Here is a 16,542-nt window from a genome sequence, read left to right on the forward strand (position 1 = left end):
GGTGCCATTTCTCCACCTGTTGAGCTCCTCAGCTTTGCAGCTGACTGTTGGAACCTGTGGTCAGACAAAGGAGTTCTGTCTTTGTCATCATGAAAGTTGCATTTCCCCTCCAACAAATCATCAACGCGCCTCCAGTTCAGCCTGTGAGTTTGTTTAGCTGAAGCAGTTTCAGGCGTTTAAGGTGTTGGCTGATCAGAGGCTTTTCCTCCACACTTCTGACACAGTTTGTGGATATCCAGTCCTTCCTCCGTAGGGGAACACAGTCAGACTCCATTTTCATGCAGGGTTGACTGTCATTCGCCGGCTTTGAAGCCATAGCCCCATTTTTCTTCTTCAACCATTTAGCTGGGAGGAACACTTACAGACTGCGATTCCCTACTGCTTTACTTCCTGCATCTTGAAAGGCTCCACGTCACATGACATTTAATGAGCTTGCAGAACAGCAGTTTTGGAACATTTGCAGTCTTGAGAGACATCTGTTGGTCACAATATCAAAAGATTCAGTGAAGATTTGCCTCATACAAGTACGCCTGTAGAACATCATAAGTGACAAGATGGAGGACGACCACATGGCCCCTGTTTGTCTTTGCGGAAACCTTCAATACTAATGACTTTGGCGCAGACCAGGTGTAGTGATGTTATGCACTTGGTCACACACCTTCAGCATGAACAGCACCTGAACCAACGTTTGCTGCTCATTTCGTGAAAAACTGCAGTTAAACACAAAAGAAGAGAAGAAATCAGCTGGAAAAGTTGGTCAACAACTGTTTGTGACATTAGAACACGGGTATTTTCTGAGCACATCACACAGAGCGGCGTGCAGGTGTGTGCGCGCACGCTGCAGCTCAACTTTAATGAAGGCTCGTGTGAAGCAAGCACACTTCTGGTTGGGAGGAAATAAGAACTTCTGCTGCTTTCGTTCCTGATAAAGAGCCAAATATAACTACACTCTGATGGTGGGGGTGGGTGGGGGGCTGCAAAGATAAGGGCTGATAAGTCACTGCATTTCTTTGACTGGCCTGTCATTTTCACAGGAAAGCAACTACAGGAAGCGGTGCAGCTTGTTGTCTGAACCAACTCTATATCATGTCAACATTTGTCAAAAGTTTGGCTGAAAATTAAATTTGGAAAAGAATCAAATGTCGCTCCTCAGACTGCAGACTCATGAATCGGCTAAGCAGACACCGCAGAGCCGGGGGCCCACCATAACCCATCTGTTCTGGGCTCCGCCTGTTTTTCCAGCCGCAGCCATCCATGCTGGCGAGGACCTGGATCGGAGACAACGTCTGGCTTTACAGAGGAGGACATTTCTGCTCTAACTCGACGCAGACATGCTGTTGGGGGTCGACGAGTCCCGAGTCGTGCTGAAGGGCTGACCTCCTTATGGATCTGGGACTTTTTAGAAGCAACCATTTAACAGGAGTTCAACAAGTTGAGAAAACGTGGTTTACTGGCCCATGGTGCCTTTTTTTTTAATAAACATGTAGTTAAACCAAAAATAAGAGATAAATTATGCTTTTTAATGCATCAAGGAATCGTAAAATAAACAGCCCACTAAATGCAATAAAAGAAAAAAAACATATAAAAATGCAACAGCTGATTACATAAAAAAACACGTTTCCACACGAGGGTCATTCTGTTAAGTCGTTATCGTAAACTCTTTTGACTCCGTTTTAATTAGGTTGTGTATCTCTCTGGCAGAAACATTTTTGTTAACAACGTTAGGAAAATTAATTTCCATCCAGGCTTTGAAAGCATCACAAAAACATTTACACGACTTTTAAAAAGTATAAAATAAAGTTTCCAGAAGACAAAAAAAGGTAAAAAGTATCCTCTAATTCTCCTGGATTTGGCTGCATGATGGTGTGGTGATAAGGAATCTCACATCACAGTGACAAGGCGAGGGTTCAAATCCCAGCTGGGTTCCTTCTGTGTGGAGTTAGCACGTTCTCCCCGTGCACGTACGGGATTTCTGCAGGAACTCCAGTTTCCTCCAATGGTAATTCTGAATCATGTGGGTGTGTGTTTGTGTGGTTGTCTGTCTCAATGGCCTTGGAGTAGACTGGACAACTCTCCAGGGTGAACGCTGCCTTGGCTCCTCAGGAACTGGATAGGCTCCAGCAACATGTGACTCCGACAGGTATAATCAGGTTTAGAAAATGGATGGATGGATGGATGGATAGAAAGATGGATGGATGTATGGATGGATAGAAAGATGGATGGATGGATGGATGCTGAGTTTCTTGACTTAGGTTCCAGAGATGATCAGTGATAAACACATTAGAAGTCTTATAGCAGGCAGAAGCTCCAGACTGTTGGACTAAATAGATTTCTAAAAATACATAAAAATAAAAAAAGATTTTGTGTTATTTTCATATTTATGCTTGTTTGTTCATTGCTTTGAGTCATTTAATGACAACGTGTAGTGAGAGTCACCTCATTATGTTTGTTGCAAGTTGTCATCATTTCTGAGGGAACCATTTTTTATTTGACTCTTTTCAAATGAATTGGACTCAGAGGTCTGATTCTCAGGCTGTAGATGATGAGGATGGATGTAAAAATAGATTTTATAACTGTAAAGCTCCTCAAGAGTGAAAACTCTCCCTCCCCGATGATGTCACAGCCTCCACATCAGGACTCCCATCCACATCGACTCCTGAGTCTTCTTTTGGTTATCGGAACCAAACCCATTAGTGGGGGGCGTTGCCTGTTTGTGCTGTGACTGCGCGTGGCCGCGGTATCTGTCCGAACATCTGGAGAAGGAAGCAGGTGAAGGTGATGAGCAAACATGGCCACAGGTCCCTCAGATTGTCACCTTGAAAGGCGGTTCCTCTTCGCCGCTGTGAGCCGCGGGCAGCTGACACTGCCGATCAAAGTATGCCCGTCTTCATCTGTGACTGTGACACAGCTTTGAGACAGGGACACGCCAGACACAAAACTGATTCTGACATTCGTGTGACGCCGCTGAGGCCCGGCATCTTTCGCATTTTGTGGATGAGTTTTTGTTTCCTGTCTGGACAAACAGATTTCTGTTTGGATTTCAACAAGATGAAATGAGTCTTCCGGAGCTTCAACATGAAAACTTTCTGTTATACTTTTTTTTTTTGACATATTCAGACAGAATCACTTAGGGCGTGTTCAGACAGGAAAAGTCCACAGTGTGGATTGAGTTTGCGTGGTTTAATCCGGATCGAGTCCTGAATCTTGCATTTGGTCTGTTTTCAGACTGCTGTCTATCAGAGATTTCTGATTGGAACCACAGTTCGTAAACAAAACCATGTGACTAAAGATCTCTTTAGCCATATGCCAGGAATTATGAGGGAGGACAGAAATCATGGAAAACCTGCACTTTGCTATCCTTGTCAGGATAGTTCACTGTTTCAAACTTTATATTTCGCTGATCAGTTTTGAACGTCTGTATCAACGTCAGGTTCAACCCTTTTTTCTTTGATATAAGTCATGCTGCAGGGCGGTTACTGAGGAGACGGCGGCTAAGAAGGTACGCTGATGAATGTTTCTGACGTATAGATTGTCAGGAAAACAGTGAGAAGTGACATGGATCACGTTAAAAGTTGTTTTAATGAGCCTTGCATTCATCCGACCAAATTTCAATGAGTTGCTGTGTCTCATTGTTGCTCCGTTACTCTTTTTACATCCCATAATACCAGACTAGCGGATGTCTGATTCAGTTGTTCCTCACCGGATTTTTCCGGGAAACGAACTCTGGTTCACTTTAGGCGAACCAAATGTTTCCAGTCTTATGAGGAAGAGATGGGGATGTTAAAACAGCATTACGTTTTTTGATACTGAACCGTTTAGCACCTAACACACAACACAGTGTTGCATAGCTGACTTAAAAGTCCTGACAGGAAGAGCAACCATTCCACATTCCCATAGACCTTCTCACCTCACTCTGGAAGCCTGGAAGCCTTTGCATTGGTGACTGGGCATGACCTGGACAGATCATGGCTGCCAAAATGAACTCAACTGTCAGACATGAAAATGGTTGCTTGGTTTGAGCAGATGTTCATAGTTACGTCATCACTGACCCTTTGCAGGCTGCAGGAATATGCACACACACAAGAGAGAGCCGGTAGAAGAACAACCACAAAAAATAGAGTTCCGACAGTTTCATTACAAAGCTTTTATATAAAAGTAAATTTAACTTAAAAGTAACTTTTTTTACTTTGTCACAGGGATATTAGTGTCTGTCTGAGACCTCCATCTGCAGGTTATCAATCCAGGAAGCTGGTATAACGAAGGTAAGGCTTCCTTCGTTAAGCTCACATCAGTCAGTACTATTTAATTGGTGTAAAATAACCTGCTTGAAACAATTTCTGCAGAAGTTTTGCTTTTTTAAACTAAACTTTCTTTCTGGAATTGTTTTATTCCAACTCAGAACAAACTGGCGTAAACCGGCAGCTTGAGTCACACGTTTGTTTCCTCAGACGGCTTTCTTTGTTTGTGCAGTTGGTAACGCTCAGCTGACCTCTGCTGTCGTTTCCTACACTTCCCCACATAAATTGACGGATGACAGTGTGGACAAGCTCCAAGGATTATCCAGGCTTTGTTCTTTTCTGGAGTTGCCCAGGTGACGGGAGACAAACAGACGTAGTACTACTACGCGGCTTTTCTTGATCATAACTTTTGGAACATTTCTTAACTTTGCACGGCTAACTTTGACCCCCTGATCCTTATTTTGTCCCTCAACCCTCAGCTGCTGCAGTTCACCTCTGCTGAACTTGCTGACGTCATCTCCCACCAAAACATGAAACAAGCGTGATGCAGCAAAAGAGACACGTTTCAGCAACTTACAGCTGATTGTTGAACACCTGCAGTGAAGTCTGCTCATCCTGTGTGGAAAAGCAAATGTGAGCCGGGGTTTGTTCATATCTTCTTTATGACATCGACTCAGGAACAAACATGCTCTCTGCAGGAAGTTAATTACTCACTGCAGTCAGGCTCTAATAAAAAGACACTGATATGCTGTGACACCTGAAGGCATTATTACCCATGCACATTAACACACACACGCGTGCGTGCACACATGCACGCTGCAAGGCTGGCTAAATGAGAACTCTGTGTGTTTAGTCACTGTCCAGGAGGTCTCTGTCACCTTTGTAATAACTCCACAGCGGGGGTGTCAGCTCATTTAATCCGCAAGACACACACACACACACACCTGGTGTTAGTACATTTAATGAGCTTCACTTATCAACACACAGACACCAGTGTCAGATGAGTGGGTCTAATGTTCCTGCCAGGATTCAGATATGATCACCTGAAGTCTGCATTACTGTGAAAGGATGACAGGAAGTCTGTGTGTTCACGCAAATGTGTGGGTGTGTACTTTTAACAACCTGTAAGATGGAAAGTGAGAAATAATCATTTGCTAATTTGTCTAAACCTGTGTGAGAACGCTTAATGATGATGAGGTTCCAGCGGGATACAGAAGGTTACTTCAGGTTCAAGAAGTTAACAGGTTACCACAGAAGAACTACAGCAGCTCATGGCAGGATAAAACAGGTAGCAGCAGTTTACGACAGGTTAAGGTAGTCTATAACAGGTTACAGTAGGTCACCTGATGCAGCAGATCACAGAATTAAAAAAAAGTTGCAGCATGAAAGAAGATACCGCATATTATATTTTCAAGCTACACCTTCCAGGTTATGACAGGTTACAGCAGGGACAGTTCAACCCTTGTGCTATCTTAGATGACCCCCCCCCCCTCTTCCATTGACGTGTTCTCCCTACCATGACAAAGGTGGATAAAGGTGGAAAGATTTCAAGTAATCCATGGACACCAGTGAAGATCACAAATCATTGAAGAAAAAAGATTCAATGCACTGTCTAGTGGGTCTAGATGACCCAACTCCCAACATTAAAGTGCCTAGGATAGCACAAGTGTAAAAAAAACAAGCACGTTACTGGTTACAACGGGTTAAAGGTTTGGGGAAAATAGTTCACTTTAAAGATTACAACTGGTACGGCAGAATAAAGATAACAGCAGTTCAAGGGTTAATTAAGGCCAGATGTTCCAGGTTACAGCAGCTTACATGTCAGCGCAGGTCAATTGTTATAGCAGGCAACTAAGGGTTAAAGGAGAACGCTGTGTTACAAATCACAGCAAGCTACAAGTTCCATAAGGATCATGTCATATCCGTTTACAGCAGGTTACATGTAACATCAGGGACAGACTACAGCAGAGCGGTGCAGCAGGTCACAGGTCGCATCAGAGACCGGTTGCTGCTGGTTACAGGAGGTCACAGGTTACAATAATTATAACAGCTTGCTGGTTTATATAGGTTGTTGCAGGGACACGTTTCAGCAGGTTATAAACTACAGCAGGTTATTGCTGAGTAAATGTACCAGAAGTCATATCAGACTATTGGATACAGCAGGAACAGCTTACAGATTTAAGTCCCACTCCGATCATCTTCTGATCTATTTCCAAAGCGTTCCCAGTGGTCCTTTAAATGTGATTATGCTGTTTTTTAAGACAAAATCCAAAAACCTGTCGGTTTCTAGGACGTAGTTCCTGCAGAGCAGCAGGAGTTCATAAAAAATTCACCTCTGAGTTGTGGGCGGGACTGGTGGCACAGAAAGGAGCCCGTCCTCATGTCCCATCATCCCTTTATCTACACTCTCTCCCACCTGCTTACAGCTCCTCACACCTCCAAGCCAACATTGTGGCAACAACATCGTAGCTATCCAGCCGTACAGTTTAGATCTAGATTCCAGCAAAGTTAACAATAAAGAACACTGGTCACCTGACACCAGAGAGATGCTGCCAGTAACTTATCAAGATTCTACCAATTTCAAAATTGTGAAAGTCAATACCCTTCCTATTAAAATTCAGGGCTTAAAGCCCTTTCAAATGTGCTTGAGTCTTGCGCCTGTTCCAGCTGCACCAGGAAAGTGTCTGGAAAATCAATTTCAGTGGAGGAAATAAGTATTTGATCTCTTGCTGATTTTGTAGATTTGTCCATTCAAAAAGAAAAAAATTAAAAGTCCGTCATCCTAAAGGTAGGTTCAGTTGAACTGTTAGAAATAGAAAATCACAAAAAGAAAAATCAAGAAATCAACTTTAAAAGCAGCAGTAGAGTCTTGACCTCTTTTTATTTATTTATTTATTTATTTTTTAACTTGTCCTGTCCAACAGCTGGGCAGGCAGATGAGAGCTGACGGCCTCTTGTGTTGGACATATTTTACTTTAACATGAGGGGTTATTAATCTTCAGACAAACCAAAGGTATGTCTGAATAAACCCCTTTTGTAATTGAGGCCAAACTTTATTAATTTCAATCAGGTTTGAAAATCTTTAGTGTTGGACCGGACGGAAAAGGAAAGAGGGGAAGAAGAGAGAGGGATGTTAGAGAGGGGGGGTAAGAGGGTGATTATAGGAGGGGGGGGAAGACCATGAAGCAGCATAAAGCAACAAGTTTACTGGTTGTTTATCATTATGGTAAGGTTCAAATGTAGTACAAAAAGGGCGGGGCCTGTCCACAGACACACTCAAATGTTATCAACACACCTGCTAGCTGAAAGAAAAAAAAAAACGTCCACATGTCAAAATGTACACAAAACAGATAGTGTTCACACACACATACTTATGCCTTTAAACCAACTAGTGTGAAATATTTCAGTCATTCAATCATGCAAACTGTTAGTGCAAAGGTGAGCTAACACCTGTGCTCAGGTGAGTGCTTATGTTTTTCCAAAATGGACGGTAGAATGTGAAAAGAAGGAAGGAGAGTGCCCAGCCATCCCCACACCAAGACCCCCGCCGCATCAGCAGCGGCAGCCGGAACCCCGAACGCCACACGGCAGCAGGCAGGGAACAACCGCCCCCCGGACGACCCAGCCCGCCACCCAGGCCAGGGCCAGCAGGACCGCCGCGAGGCCCCCAGAGCCAGAGAGCAGGGAGGCACAGAGGGACAGGGAGCGCCGCCCCAGCCCAACCAGCCGCCGCGCCGGGAGAGCCTAACGCAGGGCCCCACCCGAGAAGGGCGCCCACAGCCCCAGACGAGCAGCCCACCACCCCCCAGGAGTTCTGGGCATCCCCCCGCCCCAACCCCAGGTACGAGACAGGACCCCCCAAGGGAGACCCGCCCCACACTCCAGGCAGCCACCCACCCGGCCCACGGTTGGTCCAGGGAGGAGCAAGGCAGGGACCAGCCGCCCCCGCCCAGGAGGGGAGCGCCCCTGTGGCCCGACCAGGCTCGGCCACAGTTGGAGACTTGGCGGGGCCCAACAACCAGGGGCAAGGACCCGACCCCACCCCCCAGGGACATGGACACCCCCGGCTCAGGTGAAATGTGAATCCCCCCCCCCCCCCCCCCCCGCGCAGAGAGAGCACCGCCGGGCCCTGGAAACCGGCACCCAGGGGACACGGCCGCCGTTGCCAAGGACCCCGTACCCCCCACCAGGGAGTGGGTAGGGGACAGATGGTCCTAGGTCCCACCTTCCTTGCAAATGTGTGTGCGTGTATGTGTGTTTGAGAGGGTCTCTGTGTGTGTGTGTGTGTGTTTATGTTGGAATGTATTTTTTGAGGGGGGAGGGGTGTGTGTACTAAGGGGGGTGCAGTTAAAATTGGCGGGTAGGGCACTGAGGGGACATCTCCTGATTACTCACAGTGATGTCCAAGCACCCCCCCCTACCAAGGGCCATACATGTCTAAGGTGCAAATAAAACCGAAAGAGGGGGGGCCCACTCCATACAGCAACCATGGGAGGGGGGGACCACTACCAAGTAGCCCCCCCCCCAAGGCGTATTGCAGGCTAAGCCCCCCACCCCCTCACCCTAATATGAGGTAATATGAGGAAGGGGGTAAGTTGGGGACAGCTGGTAGACTGTCCCCCGGTGGTCAAACAGCCGTCCCCCAGCCCCCCCCCCCCCCCCCCCCCCAGCATAGGGGCCCGGCCCCCCCAGACCAGGGGCCCCATCCCCGGAGGCGCCGACACCCCCGGCCCAGCACCACCCACCCCACGCAGAGAGAGAGGAGCCAGAATGCGCCGGCCCCCCGGAGCAAGCCCAGGCCCCCACCCCCAAGCCCCGGCCCTAGAAGAGCTCTGGTCAGGCCTCGACGGGACCGAGGCAGCCAACCGGCCGGGGCAACCGCCGATTGCCTCAGCGGAGACCCCGACCCGTACACCCCCCAAGGTCCCGTACCAATGGTGGGCTCCCCCTCCCCCCAGTATGCCCCCCCACAGGACAGGGCCGACAAGCCCCCCACCCCACCCCACCCCAGACCCCGCAGCCGAAGCGGATGACCCCCAGAGCGACCGGGAGTCCCAAGAGGGTTGACCCGTCCCGTCCCAGAGCCAGGGAAGGGCTGATCCCAGCCCCAGGTGCAGATGGGCAGCCCACCCAGCGCCGCTGCCCCCCCCCCACCCAAGCAGGGCCACCGCCAACCCCCCCCAGCACAGGCAAAGGGACCAACCCCCCAAGCCAAGCCAGGCCGCCACCCCACCCCCCCACCACGCACCCCCACACCCAAGCCCAGAGGACCACGCAGCCCCCCGTCCGCCCCACCCAGGCACCGGACCCGGCCCCCCGACCAACGGAGCCCCCACCACCCCCTGCCGGCCGCCGGAGGCCCCGACCCCCACCCCGAACCACGGCAGAAGGACAAGGAGCGGCGACAACCAGGCCCCCCCACCCCCTAAGTCACGGAGTTAGCCATGGGAGAACAGAGAGACTGAATTCTTCCAAAGTTACTTAAACTTTGGGCTGACATTTTTTCCATGCTGATATGATCAAGCAGCAGATTTCTGTGTTGACTTATTTTTAAATTTTTCATGTTTTTCCAATTTATTAAAATAGTTTTTTTAGCAATACAAAGAGTTACGAAAATGATGGATACTAATCCTTCTTCTATCTCGACGGCACTCATATCACCAAGCACACAAAGTGACGGGATAAGCCGTAATTGAAACCTTAAGCCAGACTGATAGATCGGCACATTCCTGCTGCCAGAGAGCCTGGACAGGCGTGCAGAACCACGGTGCATGCATGTAACTGTCGGGCAGATTACTGTCACAGTGCTCGCAAATGTCTGAGTTACTGAAACCCATCTTGAACATCCTCTGTCCAGTGTAGCAAATTCTGTGTAGAGTTTTAAAATGGATTAGCTGCAGATTTGGACTTTTTGTCAGTTTCTAGGTGTTTAGACAAAGTTCTGACCAGAAGCCTTCATCTGTGCTGATGCTCAAATCTGCATCCCATTTTGTTGTTGGAAGGGAAATATTATTGTCTAAATTACATAAAAGTTTGTATATTTTGGAGAGAGTTTTATTTATTGAGAAATTAATCAGAGTGGTAACTACATCTGGTAGCTTCAAATCGTCTCTGTATTTAAGCTTTTTGGTAATAATTGATTTAAGTTGCTGATATTCCAAGAAATTGTTTATTCCATGTTTGTCTTGAAGTTCCTGGGGAGTTATGAATCTTCTGTCAATAATTATGTGCTCTAGTTGTTTTACTCCCCCTGCTTGCCAAGCTGGGAAGTGTATCATTTTTTTGTTTATAAGGATGTCTGGGTTGTTCCAGATGGGTGTCATTTTGCACGGTTGACTTGATGAGTTTGATATTTTGAGAAATTCCCACCAGGCTGTTAAAGTGGCGTTTATATTAATACTTTGAAAACAGTCCTGTTTTTTAACTGTTTGGCTAATAAATGGTAGATCTGACAGGTTGATCTTTCCACATAACGCCTGTTCCAAGTCTAACCATGAGTTGGTTTCTGGATTATTTTTTAACCACTTTGAGATGTATTGCAATCTATTTGCAAGAAAGTATTTGTGGAAATTAGGTAATTCTAATCCTCCACAGCTTTTTGCAGATTTTAGAGTTTTTAGACTAGTTCTTGCAGGTTTATTGTTCCATAAAAAGCTTGATATGGATGAGTCTAATGTTTTGAACCATTTTAGTGGCAGTTGTGTGGGAATCATTGAGAAGAGATAATTAACTTTAGGTAAGATTTTCATTTTAACCGTGGCTACCTTGCCCATAAGGGACAGAGGCAGGTTGGTCCAGCGGGTAAGATCGTCCTGTATGTTTTTCAGTAATGGGGTGTAGTTTAGCTGCACCAGTTCTGATAGTTTGGGGGAAAAATTGATAACTAGATATTTGATATTTCCTGATTTGACTGGTGTTGTGAGTCTTTGTTCCGCATTCCTGTTGAGTGGTAATAAAACAGACTTATTCCAACTAATGGAATAGTCTGATATGGAGGAGAATTCATTAATGATTGTTGATGTTTCATTTACAGAATGTAAATTACTTAAAAACAGTAATATGTCATCCGCATAGAGACTAATTTTATGATGGCTGTGTTTGGTTTTAATTCCATTAATGCTCTCATTCTGTCTTATTGCTGCAGCTAAAGGCTCAATAAATATAGCAAAAAGAGAAGGAGAGAGTGGGCAACCCTGTCTGGTTCCTCTTCCAAGAAAAAACCTGTTGGAAGTCTGTTTATTAGTTCTAACTGATGCATTGGGGTTGTGATATAATATTTTGATCCATTTGATGAATGATTCTCCAAAACCAAACTTATGGAGGGCAGCAATAAGGAACTTCCAGTTTACTCTGTCAAAAGCTTTTTCAGCATCCAGCGATAATATAGTCATTTCCTGGTTTTTAATGGTGGCAAAGTCTATTATATTAACAAGTCTTCGGAGATTGTCATCCGAGTGTCTGCCTTTCATGAATCCAGTTTGGTCGAAGTGAATTATGTGAGGAGTGATTTTTTCTATTCTCTGTGCTAGTGCTTTGCAGATAATTTTTACATCTGCATTGATTAGAGAAATGTGGTGATAGCTTGAAGGGCTAGTGGGATCTTTGTCTGGTTTTAGAAGGAGGATTGTGTTGGCTGAGTTCATGTTAGGTGGTAGTGATTGGCTTTCATTGATAGATGTGACCGTTTTATAAAATGTTGGTGCCAGTTGTTCCCAGAATTCTTTATAAAACTCAGCAGAAAAGCCGTCAGGCCCTGGTGCTTTACCATTAGGCATAAGTAACAGAGCTTCATGAAGTTCAGACAACGAGAGCGGAGAATCTAAGTTTGTGATTTGATCCTCATTTAACCTGAGTAGGTTTACATTATTAAGAAATGAGTCAATACTTCGCTCAGACGGATTGATCTGTGGTGTGTACAAGTTTTTATAAAAGTTTTCAAATGCTTTATTAATTTTGACCGGGTCGTGAGTGACGTTTCCCGTTTGGTCCATAATAGAAGTGATTGTTGATTTTTTTCTATTAATTTTAAGCTGATTAGCCAGTAATTTGCCAGATTTGTTAGAGTTTTCAAATCTTTCAAGTCGTAGCCTTTGTATTTGAAATTGTGTTCGTTTATTGATGATGTCATTTAACTGCAGCTTTAAATTTTTCAGATCTCCCAGAATGTGTTCCTGTGCAGAAGCAGCATAAGCAGTCTCCAGGGTTTTGATTTTATTTTCTAATTCTGATAAATCTGCCAGAGTCTTGACCTCTGATGGTAAGATTGCAAGTTTGATTCTCGCCTTGCCTCGCATATGTCGAAGTGTCTAAGCAAGACACAGAACCTCACCTTGCCTCTGGTAGAAGGTTGCCACCAGTGTTCATTCAGTGAGTGAATTTGTGTGTGACTGGGACTGTAGAGCACTTTGGGCCTTTGAGGAAGGTAGAAAAGCGCTATACAAGTGTACCCCATTTACCATTTAAAGAATTTACTTAAAGTATTTACATTTCATTGAAGAAAATAATTATTTGAACCCCTAGTAACCATTAAAGAGTTCTAGTTCACACCGACCAGTTGGACTCTAAAAAAGCCACACGGCAGGAGTTTGTTGATGATCTCAAAGCAGCTGGAACCACAGCCACCAGGAAAACCCATTGGTGATACTTTACCACATTATGGTGTAACATCTTGCAGAGCTAGCAAAGTCCTTCTGCCTACGAAGGCACGTGTGCAGGCCCGCCTGAAGTTTGACACTGAACACCTTCCTGACGTAGAGAGGGATTGGGAGGAGGTACTGTGGTCAGATCAGAACGACATGGAGCTCTTCAGCATCAACTCAACCCATCGTGGTTGGAGATAAAGAATTGCTGTCTATGACCCCATCCTCACTGCCAAGCATGGAGGTGAAAACATTATGGTATGGGGTGTTTTTCTCCACAGGGCTACTTCACCGTGTGGATGGGAGGATGGGCGGAGCCATATAGCGTCAAATCCTGAGTCAAAACCTCCTTCCCTTCACCAGGAGGCTACAAATGGGTGGTCATGGTCATGACCCAAACCATACAAGGAATGGCTGAAGAAGAAGCAGATCAAGGTCATGGAGCGGTCCAGCCGGTCTCTGGACCTCAATCCTATAGAAAACCTATAGAGATAGCTGAGGTTAAGAGTTACAAGCAACAGCCACACAACCTGAATGATTTATGAATCATTTGTGGACCAGAATTCCTCCAAATAGACTGTATGCAGAAACTTGCCAGAGGGTTTTGTCAGAAAGTACTAAGTAATTCTGGCTAGATGGCATAAATACTTATTTCCCCCAATGAAATCCAAAGAAATTCATAAAAATGTTATATAAAGTTTTTCATGTATCCTTTTCTTTAAACTTTCCTTCTACATCAGTGTTCCTGTCTAATCCACAACATGTAAGTAGTTAGTTAACTGCTCTTGTGCATTTAAATAAAATGTTGCACTGTTGCAACACACAAATGTCTGATAAAAACAACCTAAAAACATAACAAAATACAGCTTTTTCATCCACATCGGAAAAGCTCAACATAGTTTACTTTCATCTGGATGAAGTTCGTCTGCTGGACTATTTAAACATGTAGTTGTAGATTTAGATAAGCTTATTCTCTCTAAGAGCTCCGGTACGTCGCCTGTCCGTCCTGGGGGAGGATCCTTCCTCTCCCTGAGGTTTCTTCTTATTTTCCAGAATCCGTTTTTTTTTTCAGGAGATATTCCTTACAAAGAAGGAGGATCGAAGGGTAGAGATGCCCAGTTTAGCTTAGGTTAGTAATCAGCTGTTGAATTTTATAACTGATTTTATGTTTTGTTACAAGCCCGTTGAGATAACTATTTTTTACTATTGGGCTATATAAATAAAGACGAATTGAAATTAAATGTAATAATTTGAAAGACAATTTCAATCGATTGTCTGACACACAATCACATAACTCCAGGTGACTCCTGGCTCTCCATTTAACCTTTTGATGTGTTCATGTCATGAAGCTGACAGGATTTGTTTGACCTCAGTCAAAGACTCAGTCTGAAGACTTTTAGGAAGGTTTAGTGTGTAGCTAAAGACTGATGTCGTTTCACAGACTGGATGATTAATCATCAGCTACATGTGTCGGCCATTCACCCATTTTAGTGGCTATTTTTGGCCCCACCGTTACAAACGGAGACAGCAGAAGTGCTCTCAGTTTTTAACTGTAAGTCACAGCAGATCAGCCGAGTATACAGCAGGTTACTTCTTGCAGGTTACGGGCTACAGTGGCATTCAGCAGACTATAGCAGGATACCAGATGATGCAGCAGTTATACAACCAATGAAGCAGAAAAGTTGAAGTAACTACCAATGGCTGCTAAATAGATCATTCTACCTAACCTGAAACCTGTTGTAATTGTCCCGGCTGTAACCTGGAAGTTGTTGTAGCTTTTCTGTAGATAAACATCTCTTTATTCTAACTAGTCAAGAATCATCGGAAGACACTTAAAGTTCCACTCTGATCATCTTTTGATCTATTGTAAAAGTGTTCCCAGTGGTTTTTTATTTTGATTATGCAGTTTTTAGCCAAAATCCAAAGAAAAAGTGCAATTTTCTAGGAAACAGTGTCTGCAGAGCAACAGGAGTCCATTAAAAATTCACCTCTGAGTTGTGGGCGGGACTGTTGGCACAGAGTAAGCCCATCCCCACTTCCCATAATCAAAAATGGCAAGCAAGGTTGGAGCCAGATGCCAGCTCAACGCTTGTCTGTGGGTGGATGCATCAGAATGAAGCAGAGCAGGAAGCTTCTGGCCTGTAGATTGTAGTTTCTATGTAACAACTGCTAGTTTTTTCAAACAGCGTTTTTTTTATTTGCTCCTGATTTACTACGACTTGGATAAAGAAATACTCGTACGCAAATGTAACCTTTTCTTTTATATGTCCTCCATCATGAGAAAAACGCTTCAAGAACATGTTAGAAACAGCATTTTCCTCGGAGCGGGTCTTTAAGTCAGATAACCAGCAGCATTGATGGTGGTAAATGAATTTTAAAGTGTTTTATGGAAAGAACAGAGCTGCAGAGGTCAGAACTGATCACTTGAATTTCAAGTTGCCATGGAATTAAACACATCATCTCACAGTGTGTTGAAGTAAAAGCTTCTTTTCATCAAATCTGGGCTGAAAAATTAATGATCAGGTTAGACTGAAACCAAAGTTATTGACCATCACAAACTCATCATTCGTAGAAATACAGTGGGGAAAATCTCCATTTGACACATCAGCATTTGTATCAGTCAGGGGATTTCTAAATGATCGACTGATTCCCACCAGATGTTTCCACCAAGCCAAATATTAAATCCATACAAAGAAATCAAGATATTTAAAAATACAAGTTTAATCAAAATAAATGAAGACAAATGACACAGAGAATAAGAATTGAACACATGAAGATAAGAAGATGCAAAATGGCAGCAAAAGCGAGAAGATCACTGTCAGTACTGAGAGAGAAACCTTGACCCCTCACAGTACTAATTGATATCAGCTGCTTTAGTCTACAAAGGCTTCTCATTACCCAGAATGCTCACAGGAAATACCTCAGGATGCATTAGAGCAAGGAACTCACCCAAGAGCTTTGAAATGGTGCCGTTAAAAAACCTTTGGATGGGAACGGTTACAGGCACATTCCCGGAATGCTGAATGTTCCTCTGTAGGGGGGATAAAAGAACAATCAGAGGGGGTTCTCCAAGAGACCCACTCGGGCAGAAATGTCATTCTCTTCGCCATATTTGGAATGGAACTGGCACCGCCCACAACCCCAAGAGCACCACACTAACAGTTATGTTTGGGGGGGCGCCATGTTTTGGGACTGCTTTTTAGCAAGAGGTACTGGCAGACTTCATCTTATTGAGGGCAGATGGATGGAGAAATGTTCCGGGATATTCTGACAGGAAAGCTGACAGTTAAAATAATGGATGAACATCTCAGCAACAAAATGATCCGAAACGCAACACCAAGGAAATAATGAACGGGTTTCAAAGAAAGAAAATCAAGTGGCTTGAATGGCCCAATCCGCTGAAGATCAAAGTTCATAAAAGAGATTTCAACTGTTTGTGTGGAAAAGAAAGGTCCAGAATCCATCCTGAGCGATGCAGGTGACTGGAGTCTAGACACTAATTGTCAGCAAAGGCTTGTCTTCATAGTATCAAGTAAAATTTGTCCAATACTTGGTAGAAAAGCCTTTGCTGTTTCTCTTTTAGTACGATTCCAACTTGTATCAGTAAATTCCTGATTTCTTTGTGTAAATCCAGATGGGGACATCTGGAGGAAATGCTCAGAAGG

The sequence above is a fragment of the Oryzias latipes genome, chromosome 17 (genome assembly GCF_053564925.1).
Source record: "Oryzias latipes strain Hd-rR chromosome 17, Olatipes_Hd-rR_3.1".
In the NCBI taxonomy this organism is placed as follows: domain Eukaryota; kingdom Metazoa; phylum Chordata; class Actinopteri; order Beloniformes; family Adrianichthyidae; genus Oryzias; species Oryzias latipes.